The sequence below is a fragment of the Petromyzon marinus genome, chromosome 2 (genome assembly GCF_048934315.1).
Source record: "Petromyzon marinus isolate PM22_M1 ecotype Great Lakes invasive population chromosome 2, UKy_Petmar_22M1.pri1.0, whole genome shotgun sequence".
Taxonomy (NCBI): Eukaryota; Metazoa; Chordata; class Hyperoartia; order Petromyzontiformes; family Petromyzontidae; genus Petromyzon; species Petromyzon marinus.
In genome coordinates, this window is record NC_133668.1 from 26320096 (window position 1) to 26341858 (window position 21763).

A 21763-nucleotide genomic window follows, 5' to 3' on the forward strand; every position below is an offset into this window, starting at 1 on the left:
TTACAGACCTCTGTGTGAATCAACACGTCTGTCTGAGCAACTTAAGTTTACAGACCTCTGTGTGAATCTACACGTCTGTCTGTGTGGACTTGAGTTTACAGACCTCTGTGTGAATCAACACGTCTTTCTGAGCAACTTGAGTTTACAGACCTCTGAATGAATCTATACATCTCTCTGTGCAACTTGAGTCTACAGACCTGTGTGAATCTACACGTCCATCTGTGTGTACTTGAGTTTACAGACGTCTGTGTGAATCTCTACGTCTGTCTGAGCAACTTGAGTCTACAGACCTCTGTGTTGTTAATCTATACGTCTGTATGAGCAACTTGAGTTTACAGACCTCTGTGTGAATCTATACGTCTGTCTTTTACAACTTGAGTCAACAGACCTCTGTGTGAATCCACACGTCTGTCTGTGCTTCTTGAGTTTACAAAACCTCTGTGTGAATCTACACGTCCGTCTGTGCAACTTGAGTTTACAGAACTCTGTGTGAATCTACACGTCTGTCTGTGTGGACTTGAGTTTACAGACCTCTGTGTGAATCAACACGTCTTTCTGAGCAACTTGAGTTTACAGACCTCTGAATGAATCTATACGTCTCTCTGTGCAACTTGAGTCTACAGACCTGTGTGAATCTACACGTCTATCTGTGTGTACTTGAGTTTACAGACCTCTGTGTGAATCTCTACGTCTGTCTGAGCAACTTGAGTCTACAGACCTCTGTGTTGTTAATCTATACGTCTGTCTGAGCAACTTGAGTTTACAGACCTCTGTTTGAATCTATACGTCTGTCTTTTACAACTTGAGTCAACAGACCTCTGTGTGAATCCACACGTCTGTCTGTGCTTCTTGAGTTTACAAAACCTCTGTGTGAATCTACACGTCTGTCTGTGCAACTTGAGTTTACAGACCTCTGTGTGAATCTACACGTCTGTCTGTGCAACTTGAGTTTACAGACCTCTGTGTGAATCTACACGTCTGTCTGTGCAACTTGAGTTTACAGACCTCTGTGTGAATCTACACGTCTGTCTGTGCAACTTGAGTTTACAGACCTCTGTGTGAATCTACACGTCTGTCTGTGCAAATTTAGTTTACAGACCTCTGTGTGAATTTACACGTCTGTCTGTGTGTACTTGAGTTTACAGACCTCTGTGTGAATCTATACATCTGTCTTTTACAAGTTGAGTCAACAGACCTCTGTGTGAATCCACACGTCTGTCTGTGCAACTTGAGTTTACAAAACCTCTGTGTGAATCTACACATCTGTCTGTGCCACTTGAGTTTACAGACCTCTGTGTGAATCTACACGTCTGTCTGTGTGTACTTGAGTTTACAGATCTCTGTGTGAATCAACACGTCTGTCTGAGCAACTTAAGTCTACAGACCTCTGTGTGAATCTACTCGTCTGTCTGTGTGTACTTGAGTCTGCAGACCTTTGTGTGAATCTACACGTCTGTCTGTGCAACTTGAGTCTACAGACCTCTGTGTGAATCTACACGTCTGTCTGTGCAACTTGAGTCTACAGACGTCTGTGTTGTTTATCTATACGCCTGTCTGAGCAACTTGAGTTTACAGACCTCTGTGTGAATCTATACGTCTGTCTGTGCAACTTGAGTTTACAGACCTCTGTGTGAATCTACACGTCTGTCTGTGCAACTTGAGTTTACAAAACCTCTGTGTGAATCTACACGTCTGTCTGTGCAACTTGAGTTTACAAACCTCTGTGTGAATCTACACGTCTGTCTGTGCAAATTTAGTTTACAGACCTCTGTGTGAATTTACACGTCTGTCTGTGTGTACTTGAGTTTACAGACCTCTGTGTGAATCAACACGTCTGTCTGAGCAACTTAAGTTTACAGACCTCTGTGTGAATCTACACGTCTGTCTGTGTGGACTTGAGTTTACAGACGTCTGTGTGAATCAACACGTCTTTCTGAGCAACTTGAGTTTACAGACCTCTGAATGAATCTATACATCTCTCTGTGCAACTTGAGTCTACAGACCTGTGTGAATCTACACGTCCATCTGTGTGTACTTGAGTTTACAGACGTCTGTGTGAATCTCTACGTCTGTCTGAGCAACTTGAGTCTACAGACCTCTGTGTTGTTAATCTATACGTCTGTATGAGCAACTTGAGTTTACAGACCTCTGTGTGAATCTATACGTCTGTCTTTTACAACTTGAGTCAACAGACCTCTGTGTGAATCCACACGTCTGTTTGTGCTTCTTGAGTTTACAAAACCTCTGTGTGAATCTACACGTCTGTCTGTGCAACTTGAGTTTACAGACCTCTGTGTGAATCTACACTTCTGTCTGTGTGGACTTGAGTTTACAGACCTCTGTGTGAATCAACACGTCTTTCTGAGCAACTTGAGTTTACAGACCTCTGAATGAATCTATACGTCTCTCTGTGCAACTTGAGTCTACAGACCTGAGTGAATCTACACGTCTATCTGTGTGTACTTGAGTTTACATACCTCTGTGTGAATCTCTACGTCTGTCTGAGCAACTTGAGTCTTCAGACCTCTGTGTTGTTAATCTATACGTCTGTCTGAGCAACTTGAGTTTACAGACCTCTGTGTGAATCTATACGTCTGTCTTTTACAACTTGAGTCAACAGACCTCTGTGTGAATCCACACGTCTGTCTGTGCTTCTTGAGTTTACAAAACCTCTGTGTGAATCTACACTTCTGTCTGTGCAACTTGAGTTTACAGACCTCTGTGTGAATCTACACGTCTGTCTGTGCAACTTGAGTTTACAGACCTCTGTGTGAATCTACACGTCTGTCTGAGCAACTTGAGTTTACAGACCTCTGAATGAATCTATACGTCTCTCTGTGCAACTTGAGTCTACAGACCTGTGTGAATCTACACGTCTATCTGTGTGTACTTGAGTTTACAGACCTCTGTGTGAATCTCTACGTCTGTCTGAGCAACTTGAGTCTACAGACCTCTGTGTTGTTAATCTATACGTCTGTATGAGCAACTTGAGTTTACAGACCTCTGTGTGAATCTATACGTCTGTCTTTTACAACTTGAGTCAACAGACCTCTGTGTGAATCCACACGTCTGTCTGTGCTTCTTGAGTTTACAAAACCTCTGTGTGAATCTACACGTCTGTCTGTGCAACTTGAGTTTACAGACCTCTATGTGAATCTACACGTCTGTCTGTGCAACTTGAGTTTACAGACCTCTGTGTGAATCTACACGTCTGTCTGTGCAACTTGAGTTTACAGACCTCTGTGTGAATCTACACGTCTGTCTGTGCAACTTGAGTTTACAGACCTCTGTGTGAATCTACACGTCTGTCTGTGCAAATTTAGTTTACAGACCTCTGTGTGAATTTACACGTCTGTCTGTGTGTACTTGAGTTTACAGACCTCTGTGTGAATCTATACATCTGTCTTTTACAAGTTGAGTCAACAGACCTCTGTGTGAATCTACACGTCTGTCTGTGCAACTTGAGTCTACAGACCTCTGTGTGAATCTACACGTCTGTCTGTGCAACTTGAGTCTACAGACGTCTGTGTTGTTTATCTATACGCCTGTCTGAGCAACTTGAGTTTACAGACCTCTGTGTGAATCTATACGTCTGTCTATGCAACTTGAGTTTACAGACCTCTGTGTGAATCTACACGTCTGTCTGTGCAACTTGAGTTTACAAAACCTCTGTGTGAATCTACACGTCTGTCTGTGCAACTTGAGTTTACAGACCTCTGTGTGAATCTACACGTCTGTCTGTGTAAATTTAGTTTACAGACCTCTGTGTGAATTTACACGTCTGTCTGTGTGTACTTGAGTTTACAGACCTCTGTGTGAATCAACACGTCTGTCTGAGCAACTTAAGTCTACAGACCTCTGTGTGAATCTACACGTCTGTCTGTGTGGACTTGAGTTTACAGACCTCTGTGTGAATCAACACGTCTTTCTGAGCAACTTGAGTTTACAGACCTCTGAATGAATCTATACATCTCTCTGTGCAACTTGAGTCTACAGACCTGTGTGAATCTACACGTCTATCTGTGTGTACTTGAGTTTACAGACCTCTGTGTGAATCTCTACGTCTGTCTGAGCAACTTGAGTCTACAGACCTCTGTGTTGTTAATCTATACGTCTGTCTGAGCAACTTGAGTTTACAGACCTCTGTGTGAATCTATACGTCTGTCTTTTACAACTTGAGTCAACAGACCTCTGTGTGAATCCACACGTCTGTCTGTGCTTCTTGAGTTTACAAAACCTCTTTGTGAATCTACACGTCTGTCTGTGCAACTTGAGTTTACAGACCTCTGTGTGAATCTCTACGTCTGTCTGAGCAACTTGAGTCTACAGACCTCTGTGTTGTTAATCTATACGTCTGTCTGAGCAACTTGAGTTTACAGACCTCTGTGTGAATATATACGTCTGTCTTTTACAACTTGAGTCAACAGACCCCTGTGTGAATCCACACGTCTGTCTGTGCTTCTTGAGTTTACAAAACCTCTGTGTGAATCTACACGTCTGTCTGTGCAACTTGAGTTTACAGACCTCTGTGTGAATCTACACGTCTGTCTGTGCAAATTTAGTTTACAGACCTCTGTGTGAATTTACACGTCTGTCTGTGTGTACTTGAGTTTACAGACCTCTGTGTGAATCTATACATCTGTCTTTTACAAGTTGAGTCAACAGACCTCTGTGTGAATCCACACGTCTGTCTGTGCAACTTGAGTTTACAAAACCTCTGTGTGAATCTACACGTCTGTCTGTGCAACTTGAGTTTACAGACCTCTGTGTGAATCTACACGTCTGTCTGTGTGTACTTGAGTTTACAGACCTCTGTGTGAATCAACACGTCTGTCTGAGCAACTTAAGTCTACAGACCTCTGTGTGAATCTACACGTCTGTCTGTGTGTACTTGAGTCTGCAGACCTTTGTGTGAATCTACACGTCTGTCTGTGCAACTTGAGTCTACAGACCTCTGAATGAATCTACACGTCTGTCTGTGCAATTTGAGTCTACAGACGTCTGTGTTGTTTATCTATACGCCTGTCTGAGGAACTTGAGTTTACAGACCTCTGTGCGAATCTATACGTCTGTCTGTGCAACTTGAGTTTACAGACCTCTGTGTGAATCTACACGTCTGTCTGTGCAACTTGAGTTTACAAAACCTCTGTGTGAATCTACACGTCTGTCTGTGCAACTTGAGTTTACAGACCTCTGTGTGAATCTACACGTCTGTCTGTGCAAATTTAGTTTACAGACCTCTGTGTGAATTTACACGTCTGTCTGTGTGTACTTGAGTTTACAGACCTCTGTGTGAATCAACACGTCTGTCTGAGCAACTTAAGTCTACAGACCTCTGTGTGAATCTACACGTCTGTCTGTGTGGACTTGAGTTTACAGACCTCTGTGTGAATCAACACGTCTTTCTGAGCAACTTGAGTTTACAGACCTCTGAATGAATCTATACATCTCTCTGTGCAACTTGAGTCTACAGACCTGTGTGAATCTACACGTCTATCTGTGTGTACTTGAGTTTACAGACTTCTGTGTGAATCTCTACGTCTGTCTGAGCAACTTGAGTCTACAGACCTCTGTGTTGTTAATCTATACGTCTGTCTGAGCAACTTGAGTTTACAGACCTCTGTGTGAATCTATACGTCTGTCTTTTACAACTTGAGTCAACAGACCTCTGTGTGAATCCACACGTCTGTCTGTGCTTCTTGAGTTTACAAAACCTCTGTGTGAATCTACACGTCTGTCTGTGCAACTTGAGTTTACAGAACTCTGTGTGAATCTACACGTCTGTCTGTGTGGACTTGAGTTTACAGACCTCTGTGTGAATCAACACGTCTTTCTGAGCAACTTGAGTTTACAGACCTCTGAATGAATCTATACGTCTCTCTGTGCAACTTGAGTCTACAGACCTGTGTGAATCTACACGTCTATCTGTGTGTACTTGAGTTTACAGACCTCTGTGTGAATCTCTACGTCTGTCTGAGCAACTTGAGTCTACAGACCTCTGTGTTGTTAATCTATACGTCTGTCTGAGCAACTTGAGTTTACAGACCTCTGTTTGAATCTATACGTCTGTCTTTTACAACTTGAGTCAACAGACCTCTGTGTGAATCCACACGTCTGTCTGTGCTTCTTGAGTTTACAAAACCTCTGTGTGAATCTACACGTCTGTCTGTGCAACTTGAGTTTACAGACCTCTGTGTGAATCTACACGTCTGTCTGTGCAACTTGAGTTTACAGACCTCTGTGTGAATCTACACGTCTGTCTGTGCAACTTGAGTTTACAGACCTCTGTGTGAATCTACACGTCTGTCTGTGCAACTTGAGTTTACAGACCTCTGTGTGAATCTACACGTCTGTCTGTGCAAATTTAGTTTACAGACCTCTGTGTGAATTTACACGTCTGTCTGTGTGTACTTGAGTTTACAGACCTCTGTGTGAATCTATACATCTGTCTTTTACAAGTTGAGTCAACAGACCTCTGTGTGAATCCACACGTCTGTCTGTGCAACTTGAGTTTACAAAACCTCTGTGTGAATCTACACATCTGTCTGTGCAACTTGAGTTTACAGACCTCTGTGTGAATCTACACGTCTGTCTGTGTGTACTTGAGTTTACAAATCTCTGTGTGAATCAACACGTCTGTCTGAGCAACTTAAGTCTACAGACCTCTGTGTGAATCTACTCGTCTGTCTGTGTGTACTTGAGTCTGCAGACCTTTGTGTGAATCTACACGTCTGTCTGTGCAACTTGAGTCTACAGACCTCTGTGTGAATCTACACGTCTGTCTGTGCAACTTGAGTCTACAGACGTCTGTGTTGTTTATCTATACGCCTGTCTGAGCAACTTGAGTTTACAGACCTCTGTGTGAATCTATACGTCTGTCTGTGCAACTTGAGTTTACAGACCTCTGTGTGAATCTACACGTCTGTCTGTGCAACTTGAGTTTACAAAACCTCTGTGTGAATCTACACGTCTGTCTGTGCAAATTTAGTTTACAGACCTCTGTGTGAATTTACACGTCTGTCTGTGTGTACTTGAGTTTACAGACCTCTGTGTGAATCAACACGTCTGTCTGAGCAACTTAAGTTTACAGACCTCTGTGTGAATCTACACGTCTGTCTGTGTGGACTTGAGTTTACAGACCTCTGTGTGAATCAACACGTCTTTCTGAGCAACTTGAGTTTACAGACCTCTGAATGAATCTATACATCTCTCTGTGCAACTTGAGTCTACAGACCTGTGTGAATCTACACGTCCATCTGTGTGTACTTGAGTTTACAGACGTCTGTGTGAATCTCTACGTCTGTCTGAGCAACTTGAGTCTACAGACCTCTGTGTTGTTAATCTATACGTCTGTATGAGCAACTTGAGTTTACAGACCTCTGTGTGAATCTATACGTCTGTCTTTTACAACTTGAGTCAACAGACCTCTGTGTGAATCCACACGTCTGTCTGTGCTTCTTGAGTTTACAAAACCTCTGTGTGAATCTACACGTCTGTCTGTGCAACTTGAGTTTACAGAACTCTGTGTGAATCTACACGTCTGTCTGTGTGGACTTGAGTTTACAGACCTCTGTGTGAATCAACACGTCTTTCTGAGCAACTTGAGTTTACAGACCTCTGAATGAATCTATACGTCTCTCTGTGCAACTTGAGTCTACAGACCTGTGTGAATCTACACGTCTATCTGTGTGTACTTGAGTTTACAGACCTCTGTGTGAATCTCTACGTCTGTCTGAGCAACTTGAGTCTACAGACCTCTGTGTTGTTAATCTATACGTCTGTCTGAGCAACTTGAGTCAACAGACCTCTGTGTGAATCCACACGTCTGTCTGTGCTTCTTGAGTTTACAAAACCTCTGTGTGAATCTACACGTCTGTCTGTGCAACTTGAGTTTACAGACCTCTGTGTGAATCTACACGTCTGTCTGTGCAACTTGAGTTTACAGACCTCTGTGTGAATCTACACGTCTGTCTGTGCAACTTGAGTTTACAGACCTCTGTGTGAATCTACACGTCTGTCTGTGCAACTTGAGTTTACAGACCTCTGTGTGAATCTACACGTCTGTCTGTGCAAATTTAGTTTACAGACCTCTGTGTGAATTTACACGTCTGTCTGTGTGTACTTGAGTTTACAGACCTCTGTGTGAATCTATACATCTGTCTTTTACAAGTTGAGTCAACAGACCTCTGTGTGAATCCACACGTCTGTCTGTGCAACTTGAGTTTACAAAACCTCTGTGTGAATCTACACATCTGTCTGTGCCACTTGAGTTTACAGACCTCTGTGTGAATCTACACGTCTGTCTGTGTGTACTTGAGTTTACAGATCTCTGTGTGAATCAACACGTCTGTCTGAGCAACTTAAGTCTACAGACCTCTGTGTGAATCTACTCGTCTGTCTGTGTGTACTTGAGTCTGCAGACCTTTGTGTGAATCTACACGTCTGTCTGTGCAACTTGAGTCTACAGACCTCTGTGTGAATCTACACGTCTGTCTGTGCAACTTGAGTCTACAGACGTCTGTGTTGTTTATCTATACGCCTGTCTGAGCAACTTGAGTTTACAGACCTCTGTGTGAATCTATACGTCTGTCTGTGCAACTTGAGTTTACAGACCTCTGTGTGAATCTACACGTCTGTCTGTGCAACTTGAGTTTACAAAACCTCTGTGTGAATCTACACGTCTGTCTGTGCAACTTGAGTTTACAAACCTCTGTGTGAATCTACACGTCTGTCTGTGCAAATTTAGTTTACAGACCTCTGTGTGAATTTACACGTCTGTCTGTGTGTACTTGAGTTTACAGACCTCTGTGTGAATCAACACGTCTGTCTGAGCAACTTAAGTTTACAGACCTCTGTGTGAATCTACACGTCTGTCTGTGTGGACTTGAGTTTACAGACGTCTGTGTGAATCAACACGTCTTTCTGAGCAACTTGAGTTTACAGACCTCTGAATGAATCTATACATCTCTCTGTGCAACTTGAGTCTACAGACCTGTGTGAATCTACACGTCCATCTGTGTGTACTTGAGTTTACAGACGTCTGTGTGAATCTCTACGTCTGTCTGAGCAACTTGAGTCTACAGACCTCTGTGTTGTTAATCTATACGTCTGTATGAGCAACTTGAGTTTACAGACCTCTGTGTGAATCTATACGTCTGTCTTTTACAACTTGAGTCAACAGACCTCTGTGTGAATCCACACGTCTGTCTGTGCTTCTTGAGTTTACAAAACCTCTGTGTGAATCTACACGTCTGTCTGTGCAACTTGAGTTTACAGACCTCTGTGTGAATCTACACTTCTGTCTGTGTGGACTTGAGTTTACAGACCTCTGTGTGAATCAACACGTCTTTCTGAGCAACTTGAGTTTACAGACCTCTGAATGAATCTATACGTCTCTCTGTGCAACTTGAGTCTACAGACCTGAGTGAATCTACACGTCTATCTGTGTGTACTTGAGTTTACATACCTCTGTGTGAATCTCTACGTCTGTCTGAGCAACTTGAGTCTTCAGACCTCTGTGTTGTTAATCTATACGTCTGTCTGAGCAACTTGAGTTTACAGACCTCTGTGTGAATCTATACGTCTGTCTTTTACAACTTGAGTCAACAGACCTCTGTGTGAATCCACACGTCTGTCTGTGCTTCTTGAGTTTACAAAACCTCTGTGTGAATCTACACTTCTGTCTGTGCAACTTGAGTTTACAGACCTCTGTGTGAATCTACACGTCTGTCTGTGCAACTTGAGTTTACAGACCTCTGTGTGAATCTACACGTCTGTCTGAGCAACTTGAGTTTACAGACCTCTGAATGAATCTATACGTCTCTCTGTGCAACTTGAGTCTACAGACCTGTGTGAATCTACACGTCTATCTGTGTGTACTTGAGTTTACAGACCTCTGTGTGAATCTCTACGTCTGTCTGAGCAACTTGAGTCTACAGACCTCTGTGTTGTTAATCTATACGTCTGTATGAGCAACTTGAGTTTACAGACCTCTGTGTGAATCTATACGTCTGTCTTTTACAACTTGAGTCAACAGACCTCTGTGTGAATCCACACGTCTGTCTGTGCTTCTTGAGTTTACAAAACCTCTGTGTGAATCTACACGTCTGTCTGTGCAACTTGAGTTTACAGACCTCTGTGTGAATCTACACGTCTGTCTGTGCAACTTGAGTTTACAGACCTCTGTGTGAATCTACACGTCTGTCTGTGCAACTTGAGTTTACAGACCTCTGTGTGAATCTACACGTCTGTCTGTGCAACTTGAGTTTACAGACCTCTGTGTGAATCTACACGTCTGTCTGTGCAAATTTAGTTTACAGACCTCTGTGTGAATTTACACGTCTGTCTGTGTGTACTTGAGTTTACAGACCTCTGTGTGAATCTATACATCTGTCTTTTACAAGTTGAGTCAACAGACCTCTGTGTGAATCCACACGTCTGTCTGTGCAACTTGAGTTTACAAAACCTCTGTGTGAATCTACACATCTGTCTGTGCCACTTGAGTTTACAGACCTCTGTGTGAATCTACACGTCTGTCTGTGTGTACTTGAGTTTACAGATCTCTGTGTGAATCAACACGTCTGTCTGAGCAACTTAAGTCTACAGACCTCTGTGTGAATCTACTCGTCTGTCTGTGTGTACTTGAGTCTGCAGACCTTTGTGTGAATCTACACGTCTGTCTGTGCAACTTGAGTCTACAGACCTCTGTGTGAATCTACACGTCTGTCTGTGCAACTTGAGTCTACAGACGTCTGTGTTGTTTATCTATACGCCTGTCTGAGCAACTTGAGTTTACAGACCTCTGTGTGAATCTATACGTCTGTCTGTGCAACTTGAGTTTACAGACCTCTGTGTGAATCTACACGTCTGTCTGTGCAACTTGAGTTTACAAAACCTCTGTGTGAATCTACACGTCTGTCTGTGCAACTTGAGTTTACAAACCTCTGTGTGAATCTACACGTCTGTCTGTGCAAATTTAGTTTACAGACCTCTGTGTGAATTTACACGTCTGTCTGTGTGTACTTGAGTTTACAGACCTCTGTGTGAATCAACACGTCTGTCTGAGCAACTTAAGTTTACAGACCTCTGTGTGAATCTACACGTCTGTCTGTGTGGACTTGAGTTTACAGACGTCTGTGTGAATCAACACGTCTTTCTGAGCAACTTGAGTTTACAGACCTCTGAATGAATCTATACATCTCTCTGTGCAACTTGAGTCTACAGACCTGTGTGAATCTACACGTCCATCTGTGTGTACTTGAGTTTACAGACGTCTGTGTGAATCTCTACGTCTGTCTGAGCAACTTGAGTCTACAGACCTCTGTGTTGTTAATCTATACGTCTGTATGAGCAACTTGAGTTTACAGACCTCTGTGTGAATCTATACGTCTGTCTTTTACAACTTGAGTCAACAGACCTCTGTGTGAATCCACACGTCTGTCTGTGCTTCTTGAGTTTACAAAACCTCTGTGTGAATCTACACGTCTGTCTGTGCAACTTGAGTTTACAGACCTCTGTGTGAATCTACACTTCTGTCTGTGTGGACTTGAGTTTACAGACCTCTGTGTGAATCAACACGTCTTTCTGAGCAACTTGAGTTTACAGACCTCTGAATGAATCTATACGTCTCTCTGTGCAACTTGAGTCTACAGACCTGAGTGAATCTACACGTCTATCTGTGTGTACTTGAGTTTACATACCTCTGTGTGAATCTCTACGTCTGTCTGAGCAACTTGAGTCTTCAGACCTCTGTGTTGTTAATCTATACGTCTGTCTGAGCAACTTGAGTTTACAGACCTCTGTGTGAATCTATACGTCTGTCTTTTACAACTTGAGTCAACAGACCTCTGTGTGAATCCACACGTCTGTCTGTGCTTCTTGAGTTTACAAAACCTCTGTGTGAATCTACACTTCTGTCTGTGCAACTTGAGTTTACAGACGTCTGTGTGAATCTACACGTCTGTCTGTGCAACTTGAGTTTACAGACCTCTGTGTGAATCTACACGTCTGTCTGTGCAAATTTAGTTTACAGACCTCTGTGTGAATTTACACGTCTGTCTGTGTGTACTTGAGTTTACAGACCTCTGTGTGAATCAATACATCTGTCTTTTACAAGTTGAGTCAACAGACCTCTGTGTGAATCCACACGTCTGTCTGTGCAACTTGAGTTTACAAAACCTCTGTGTGAATCTACACGTCTGTCTGTGCAACTTGAGTTTACAGACCTCTGTGTGAATCTACACGTCTGTCTGTGTGGACTTGAGTTTACAGACGTCTGTGTGAATCAACACGTCTTTCTGAGCAACTTGAGTTTACAGACCTCTGAATGAATCTATACATCTCTCTGTGCAACTTGAGTCTACAGACCTGTGTGAATCTACACGTCCATCTGTGTGTACTTGAGTTTACAGACGTCTGTGTGAATCTCTACGTCTGTCTGAGCAACTTGAGTCTACAGACCTCTGTGTTGTTAATCTATACGTCTGTATGAGCAACTTGAGTTTACAGACCTCTGTGTGAATCTATACGTCTGTCTTTTACAACTTGAGTCAACAGACCTCTGTGTGAATCCACACGTCTGTCTGTGCTTCTTGAGTTTACAAAACCTCTGTGTGAATCTACACGTCTGTCTGTGCAACTTGAGTTTACAGACCTCTGTGTGAATCTACACTTCTGTCTGTGTGGACTTGAGTTTACAGACCTCTGTGTGAATCAACACGTCTTTCTGAGCAACTTGAGTTTACAGACCTCTGAATGAATCTATACGTCTCTCTGTGCAACTTGAGTCTACAGACCTGAGTGAATCTACACGTCTATCTGTGTGTACTTGAGTTTACATACCTCTGTGTAAATCTCTACGTCTGTCTGAGCAACTTGAGTCTTCAGACCTCTGTGTTGTTAATCTATACGTCTGTCTGAGCAACTTGAGTTTACAGACCTCTGTGTGAATCTATACGTCTGTCTTTTACAACTTGAGTCAACAGACCTCTGTGTGAATCCACACGTCTGTCTGTGCTTCTTGAGTTTACAAAACCTCTGTGTGAATCTACACTTCTGTCTGTGCAACTTGAGTTTACAGACCTCTGTGTGAATCTACACGTCTGTCTGTGCAACTTGAGTTTACAGACCTCTGTGTGAATCTACACGTCTGTCTGTGCAAATTTAGTTTACAGACCTCTGTGTGAATTTACACGTCTGTCTGTGTGTACTTGAGTTTACAGACCTCTGTGTGAATCAATACATCTGTCTTTTACAAGTTGAGTCAACAGACCTCTGTGTGAATCCACACGTCTGTCTGTGCAACTTGAGTTTACAAAACCTCTGTGTGAATCTACACGTCTGTCTGTGCAACTTGAGTTTACAGACCTCTGTGTGAATCTACACGTCTGTCTGTGTGTACTTGAGTTTACAGACCTCTGTGTGAATCAACACGTCTGTCTGAGCAACTTAAGTCTACAGACCTCTGTGTGAATCTACACGTCTGTCTGTGTGTACTTGAGTCTGCAGACCTTTGTGTGAATCTACACGTCTGTCTGTGCAACTTGAGTCTACAGACCTCTGTGTGAATCTACACGTCTGTCCGTGCAACTTGAGTCTACAGACGTCTGTGTTGTTTATCTATACGCCTGTCTGAGCAACTTGAGTTTACAGACCACTGTGTGAATCTATACGTCTGTCTGTGCAACTTGAGTTTACAGACCTCTGTGTGAATCTACACGTCTGTCTGTGCAACTTGAGTTTACAGACCTCTGTGTGAATCTACACGTCTGCCTGTGCAACTTTAGTTTACAGACCTCTGTGTGAATCTACACGTCTGTCTGTGTGTACTTGAGTTTACAGACCTCTGTGTGAATCTATACGTCTGTCTGTGCAACTTGAGTCTACAGACCTCTGTGTGAATCTACACGTCTGTCTGTGCAACTTGAGTCTACAGACCTCTGTGTGAATCTACACGTCTATCTGAGCAACTTGAGTTTACAGACGTCTGTGTTGTTTATCCATACGTCTATCTGATCAATTTGAGTTTACAGACCTCTGTGTGAATCTATACGTCTCTCTGTGCAACTTGAGTCTACAGACCTCTGTGTGAATCTACACGTCTGCCTGTGCAAGTTGAGTCTACAGACTTCTGTGTGAATCTACACGTCTATCTGTGTGTACTTGAGTTTACAGACCTCTGTGTGAAGGTACACGTCTGTCTCTGCCACTTGAGTCTACAGACATTTGTGTGAATCTATGTCTGTCTGTGTGTACTTGAGTCTGCAGACCTCTGTGTGAATCTACACGTCTGTCTGTGCAACTTGAGTCTACAGACCTCTGTGTGAATCTACACGTCTGTCTGTGCAACTTTGAGTCTACAGACCTCTGTGTAAATCTACACGTCTGTCTGTGCAACTTGAGTTTACAGACCTCTGTGTGAATCTACACGTCTGTCTGTGCAACTTGAGTTTACAGACCTCTGTGTGAATCTACACGTCTGTCTGTGTGGACTTGAGTTTACAGACCTCTGTGTGAATCAACACGTCTTTCTGAGCAACTTGAGTTTACAGACCTCTGAATGAATCTATATGTCTCTCTGTGCAACTTGAGTCTACAGACCTGTGTGAATCTACACGTCTATCTGTGTGTACTTGAGTTTACAGACCTCTATGTGAATCTCTACGTCTGTCTGAGCAACTTGAGTCTACAGACCTCTGTGTTGTTAATCTATACGTCTGTCTGAGCAACTTGAGTTTATAGACCTCTGTGTGAATCTATACGTCTGTCTTTTACAACTTGAGTCAACAGACCTCTGTGTGAATCCACACGTCTGTCTGTGCAACTTGAGTTTACAAAACCTCTGTGTGAATCTACACGTCTGTCTGTGCAACTTGAGTTTACAGACCTCTGTGTGAATCTACACGTCTTTCTGTGCAAATTTAGTTTACAGACCTCTGTGTGAATTTACACGTTTGTCTGTGTGTACTTGAGTTTACAGACCTCTGTGTGAATCTATACATCTGTCTTTTACAAGTTGAGTCAACAGACCTCTGTGTGACTCCACACGTCTGTCTGTGCAACTTGAGTTTGCAAAACCTCTGTGTGAATCTTCACGTCTGTCTGTGCAACTTGAGTTTACAGACCTCTGTTTGAATCTACACGTCTGTCTGTGCAAATTTAGTTTACAGACCTTTGTGTGAATTTACACGTCTGTCTGTGTGTACTTGAGTTTACAGACCTCTGTGTGAATCAACACGTCTGTCTAAGCAACTTAAGTCTACAGACCTCTGTTTGAATCTACACGTCTATCTGTGTGTACTTGAGTTTACAGACGTCTGTGTGAAGGTACACGTCTGTCTCTGCCACTTGAGTCTACAGACCTTTGTGTGAATCTATGTCTGTCTGTGTGTTCTTGAGTCTGCAGACCTCTGTGTGAATCTACACGTCTGTCTGTGCAACTTGAGTCTACAGACCTCTGTGTGAATCTACACGTCTGTCTGTGCAACTTTGAGTCTACAGACCTCTGTGTAAATCTACACGTCTGTCTGTGCAACTTGAGTTTACAGACCTCTGTGTGAATCAACACGTCTTTCTGAGCAACTTGAGTTTACAGACCTCTGAATGAATCTATACGTCTCTCTGTGCAACTTGAGTCTACAGACCTGTGTGAATCTACACGTCTATCTGTGTGTACTTGAGTTTACAGACCTCTGTGTGAATCTCTACGTCTGTCTGAGCAACTTTAGTCTACAGACCTCTGTGTTGTTAATCTATACGTCTGTCTGAGCAACTTGAGTTTACAGACCTCTGTGTGAATCTATACGTCTGTCTGACCAACTTGAGTCTACAGACCTCTGTGTTGTTAATCTATACGTCTGTCTGAGCAACTTGAGTTTACAGACCTCTGTGTGAATCTATACGTCTGTCTTTTACAACTTGACTCAACAGACCCCTGTGTGAATCCACACGTCTGTCTGTGCTTCTTGAGTTTACAAAACCTCTGTGTGAATCTACACGTCTGTCTGTGCAACATGAGTTTACAGACCTCTGTGTGAATCTATACGTCTGTCTGTGCAAATTTAGTTTACAGACCTCTGTGTGAATTTACACGTTTGTCTGTGTGTACTTGAGTTTACAGACCTCTGTGTGAATCAACACGTCTGTCTGAGCAACTTAAGTCTACAGACCTCTGTGTGAATCTACACGTCTATCTGTGTGTACAAGAGTTTACAGACCTCTGTGTGAAGGTACACGTCTGTCTCTGCCACTTGAGTCTACAGACCTCTGTGTGAATCAACACGTCTGTCTGAGCAACTTAAGTCTACAGACCTCTGTGTGAATCTACACGTCTATCTGTGTGTAAAAGAGTTTACAGACCTCTGTGTGAAGGTACACGTCTGTCTCTGCCACTTGAGTCTACAGACCTTTGTGTGAATCTATGTCTGTCTGTGTGTACTTGAGTCTGCAGACCTCTGTGTGAATCTACACGTCTGTCTGTGCAACTTGAGTCTACAGACCTCTGTGTGAATCTACACGTCTGTCTGTGCAACTTTGAGTCTACAGACATCTGTGTAAATCTACACGTCTGTCTGTGCAACTTGAGTTTACAGACCTCTGTGTGAATCTCTACGTCTGTCTGAGCAACTTGAGTCTACAGACCTCTGTGTTGTTAATCTATACGTCTGTCTGAGCAACTTGAGTTTACAGAACTCTGTGTGAATCTATACGTCTGTCTTTTACAACTTGAGTCAACAGACCCCTGTGTGAATCCACACGTCTGTCTGTGCTTCTTGAGTTTACAAAACCTCTGTGTGAATCTACACGTCTGTCTGTGCAACTTGAGTTTACAGACCTCTGTGTGAATTTACACGTCTGTCTGTGTGTACTTGAGTTTACAGACCTCTGTGTGAATCTATACATCTGTCTTTTACAAGTTGAGTCAACAGACCTCTGTGTGAATCCACACGTCTGTCTGTGCAACTTGAGTTTACAAAACCTCTGTGTGAATCTACACGTCTGTCTGTGCAACTTGAGTTTACAGACCTCTGTGTGAATCTACACGTCTGTCTTTGTGTACTTGAGTTTACAGATGTCTGTGTGAATCAACACGTCTGTCTGAGCAACTTAAGTTTACAGACCTCTGTGTGAATCTACACGTCTGTCTGTGTGTACTTGAGTCTGCAGACCTCTGTGTGAATCTACACGTCTGTCTGTGCAACTTGAGTCTACAGACCTCTGTGTGAATCTACACGTCTGTCTGTGCAACTTGAGTCTACAGACGTCTGTGTTGTTTATCTATACGTTTGTCTGAGCAACTTGAGTTTACAGACCTCTGTGTGAATCTATACGTCTGTCTGTGCAACTTGAGTTTACAGACCTCTGTGTGAATCTACACGTCTGTCTGTGCAACTTGAGTTTACAGACCTCTGTGTGAATCTACACGTCTGCCTATGCAACTTTAGTTTACAGACCTCTGTGTGAATCTACACGTCTGTCTGTGTGTACTTGAGTTTACAGACCTCTGTGTGAATCTATACGTCTGTCTGTGCAACTTGAGTCTACAGACCTCTGTGTGAATCTACACGTCTGTCTGTGCAACTTGAGTCTACAGACCTCTGTGTGAATCTACACGTCTGCCTGTGCAAGTTGAGTCTACAGACTTCTGTGTGAATCTACACGTCTATCTGTGTGTACTTGAGTTTACAGACCTCTGTGTGAAGGTACACGTCTGTCTCTGCCACTTGAGTCTACAGACCTTTGTGTGAATCTATGTCTGTCTGTGTGTACTTGAGTCTGCAGACCTCTGTGTGAATCTACACGTCTGTCTGTGCAACTTGAGTCTACAGACCTCTGTGTGAATCTACACGTCTGTCTGTGCAACTTTGAGTCTACAGACCTCTGTGTAAATCTACACGTCTGTCTGTGCAACTTGAGTTTACAGACCTCTGTGTGAATCTACACGTCTGTCTGTGCAACTTGAGTTTACAGACCTCTGTGTGAATATACACGTCTGTCCGTGTGGACTTGAGTTTACAGACCTCTGTGTGAATCAACACGTCTTTCTGAGCAACTTGAGTTTACAGACCTCTGAATGAATCTATACGTCTCTCTGTGCAACTTGAGTCTACAGACCTGTGTGAATCTACACGTCTATCTGTGTGTACTTGAGTTTACAGACCTCTGTGTGAATCTCTACGTCTGTCTGAGCAACTTGAGTCTACAGACCTCTGTGTTGTTAATCTATACGTCTGTCTGAGCAACTGGAGTTTACAGAACTCTGTGTGAATCTATACGTCTGTCTTTTACAACTTGAGTCAACAGACCTCTGTTTGAATCCCCACGTCTGTCTGTGCAACTTGAGTTTACAAAACCTCTGTGTGAATCTACACGTCTGTCTGTGCAACTTGAGTTTACAGACCTCTGTGTGAATCTACACGTCTTTCTGTGCAAATTTAGTTTACAGACCTCTGTGTGAATTTACACGTTTGTCTGTGTGTACTTGAGTTTACAGACCTCTGTGTGAATCTATACATCTGTCTTTTACAAGTTGAGTCAACAGACCTCTGTGTGACTCCACACGTCTGTCTGTGCAACTTGAGTTTGCAAAACCTCTGTGTGAATCTTCACGTCTGTCTGTGCAACTTGAGTTTACAGACCTCTGTTTGAATCTACACGTCTGTCTGTGCAAATTTAGTTTACAGACCTTTGTGTGAATTTACACGTCTGTCTGTGTGTACTTGAGTTTACAGACCTCTGTGTGAATCAACACGTCTGTCTGAGCAACTTAAGTCTACAGACCTCTGTGTGAATCTACACGTCTATCTGTGTGTACTTGAGTTTACAGACGTCTGTGTGAAGGTACACGTCTGTCTCTGCCACTTGAGTCTACAGACCTTTGTGTGAATCTATGTCTGTCTGTGTGTACTTGAGTCTGCAGACCTCTGTGTGAATCTACACGTCTGTCTGTGCAACTTGAGTCTACAGACCTCTGTGTGAATCTACACGTCTGTCTGTGCAACTTTGAGTCTACAGACCTCTGTGTGAATCTATACGTCTGTCTGTGCAACTTGAGTCTACAGACCTCTGTGTGAATCTACACGTCTGTCTGTGCAACTTGAGTCTACAGACCTCTGTGTGAATCTACACGTCTGTCTGTGTGTACTTGAGTTTACAGACCTCTGTGTGAATCTATACGTCTGTCTGTGCAACTTGAGTCTACAGACCTCTGTGTGAATCTACACGTCTGTCTGTGCAACTTGAGTCTACAGACCTCTGTGTGAATCTACACGTCTGCCTGTGCAAGTTGAGTCTACAGACTTCTGTGTGAATCTACACGTCTATCTGTGTGTACTTGAGTTTACAGACCTCTGTGTGAAGGTACACGTCTGTCTCTGCCACTTGAGTCTACAGACCTTTGTGTGAATCTATGTCTGTCTGTGTGTACTTGAGTCTGCAGACCTCTGTGTGAATCTACACGTCTGTCTGTGCAACTTGAGTCTACAGACCTCTGTGTGAATCTACACGTCTGTCTGTGCAACTTTGAGTCTACAGACCTCTGTGTAAATCTACACGTCTGTCTGTGCAACTTGAGTTTACAGACCTCTGTGTGAATCTACACGTCTGTCTGTGCAACTTGAGTTTACAGACCTCTGTGTGAATATACACGTCTGTCCGTGTGGACTTGAGTTTACAGACCTCTGTGTGAATCAACACGTCTTTCTGAGCAACTTGAGTTTACAGACCTCTGAATGAATCTATACGTCTCTCTGTGCAACTTGAGTCTACAGACCTGTGTGAATCTACACGTCTATCTGTGTGTACTTGAGTTTACAGACCTCTGTGTGAATCTCTACGTCTGTCTGAGCAACTTGAGTCTACAGACCTCTGTGTTGTTAATCTATACGTCTGTCTGAGCAACTGGAGTTTACAGAACTCTGTGTGAATCTATACGTCTGTCTTTTACAACTTGAGTCAACAGACCTCTGTTTGAATCCCCACGTCTGTCTGTGCAACTTGAGTTTACAAAACCTCTGTGTGAATCTACACGTCTGTCTGTGCAACTTGAGTTTACAGACCTCTGTGTGAATCTACACGTCTATCTGTGCAAATTTAGTTTACAGACCTCTGTGTGAATTTACACGTTTGTCTGTGTGTACTTGAGTTTACAGACCTCTGTGTGAATCTATACATCTGTCTTTTACAAGTTGAGTCAACAGACCTCTGTGTGACTCCACACGTCTGTCTGTGCAACTTGAGTTTGCAAAACCTCTGTGTGAATCTTCACGTCTGTCTGTGCAACTTGAGTTTACAGACCTCTGTTTGAATCTACACGTCTGTCTGTGCAAATTTAGTTTACAGACCTTTGTGTGAATTTACACGTCTGTCTGTGTGTACTTGAGTTTACAGACCTCTGTGTGAATCAACACGTCTGTCTGAGCAACTTAAGTCTACAGACCTCTGTGTGAATCTACACGTCTATCTGTGTGTACTTGAGTTTACAGACGTCTGTGTGAAGGTACACGTCTGTCTCTGCCACTTGAGTCTACAGACCTTTGTGTGAATCTATGTCTGTCTGTGTGTACTTGAGTCTGCAGACCTCTGTGTGAATCTACACGTCTGTCTGTGCAACTTGAGTCTACAGACCTCTGTGTGAATCTACACGTCTGTCTGTGCAACTTTGAGTCTACAGACCTCTGTGTGAATCTATACGTCTGTCTGTGCAACTTGAGTCTACAGACCTCTGTGTGAATCTACACGTCTGTCTGTGCAACTTGAGTCTACAGACCTCTGTGTGAATCTACACGTCTGTCTGTGTGTACTTGAGTTTACAGACCTCTGTGTGAATCTATACGTCTGTCTGTGCAACTTGAGTCTACAGACCTCTGTGTGAATCTACACGTCTGTCTGTGCAACTTGAGTCTACAGACCTCTGTGTGAATCTACACGTCTGCCTGTGCAAGTTGAGTCTACAGACTTCTGTGTGAATCTACACGTCTATCTGTGTGTACTTGAGTTTACAGACCTCTGTGTGAAGGTACACGTCTGTCTCTGCCACTTGAGTCTACAGACCTTTGTGTGAATCTATGTCTGTCTGTGTGTACTTGAGTCTGCAGACCTCTGTGTGAATCTACACGTCTGTCTGTGCAACTTGAGTCTACAGACCTCTGTGTGAATCTACACGTCTGTCTGTGCAACTTTGAGTCTACAGACCTCTGTGTAAATCTACACGTCTGTCTGTGCAACTTGAGTTTACAGACCTCTGTGTGAATCTACACGTCTGTCTGTGCAACTTGAGTTTACAGACCTCTGTGTGAATATACACGTCTGTCCGTGTGGACTTGAGTTTACAGACCTCTGTGTGAATCAACACGTCTTTCTGAGCAACTTGAGTTTACAGACCTCTGAATGAATCTATACGTCTCTCTGTGCAACTTGAGTCTACAGACCTGTGTGAATCTACACGTCTATCTGTGTGTACTTGAGTTTACAGACCTCTGTGTGAATCTCTACGTCTGTCTGAGCAACTTGAGTCTACAGACCTCTGTGTTGTTAATCTATACGTCTGTCTGAGCAACTTGAGTTTACAGAACTCTGTGTGAATCTATACGTCTGTCTTTTACAACTTGAGTCAACAGACCTCTGTTTGAATCCCCACGTCTGTCTGTGCAACTTGAGTTTACAAAACCTCTGTGTGAATCTACACGTCTGTCTGTGCAACTTGAGTTTACAGACCTCTGTGTGAATCTACACGTCTTTCTGTGCAAATTTAGTTTACAGACCTCTG